This window comes from Fukomys damarensis, unplaced genomic scaffold (assembly GCF_012274545.1).
Source record: "Fukomys damarensis isolate Sample0158 unplaced genomic scaffold, DMR_v1.0_HiC HiC_scaffold_30, whole genome shotgun sequence".
Lineage (NCBI taxonomy): Eukaryota > Metazoa > Chordata > Mammalia > Rodentia > Bathyergidae > Fukomys > Fukomys damarensis.
In genome coordinates, this window is record NW_022900942.1 from 38,323,937 (window position 1) to 38,324,525 (window position 589).

Genomic DNA, 589 nt, shown 5'->3' on the forward strand with positions numbered 1-589 from the left:
AAAAAAAAAAAAAAAACTTCAAATTCAACCTGTAATTTAAGATGGTAAATTTGGTGCGTGTGTGCGTGTGTGTGTGTGTGTGTGTGTGTGCGCGTGTTAGAGAAGCAGATCACTGCTTGAGGACTAAACATAATCTATGGGTAGGGCTGCTTTCAACAAGATCTAAAATCTGTCTTGGGCGGGGATTTAGCTCAGTGGTTCCACCGCCTGCCTCACTCGCAAACACAAGGACTCCAGTTTGATTCCCGGTACCAAAAAAAAAAAAACAAACTAAAATAAAATCTGTCTTGGATCACTGCACTTAAATTACAGCTTGAACAATTAAACACACAAACACATAAAACAACACAAACACTGTGACTGGGAAAATTTAAACAAATAAATTAAATTAAGATCATTTTATATATGAAGGAGAAGGGAAGTAAAAAGCACATTATAAGAAAAGTAATTTTGGGGGTCAGCAATTTAGCTTAGTGGCAATGCACCTGCCTTGCAAGTGCAAGGTCCTGAGATCGATCTCTGGTACTGGAAAAAAAAGTAAAGCAATTTTCAAAAAAACAAGTTATCTGTATGAATGTTTTTACTCATT

The 589-nt window shown here is 36.3% G+C and overlaps 1 pseudogene; it reads left to right on the forward strand.

Moving 5' to 3' along the window:
• The window catches only part of LOC117283743, a 16,566-nt pseudogene extending 16,526 nt beyond the window's left edge, over positions 1-40 (forward strand).
• Positions 41-589: the final 549 nt, after the last annotated feature.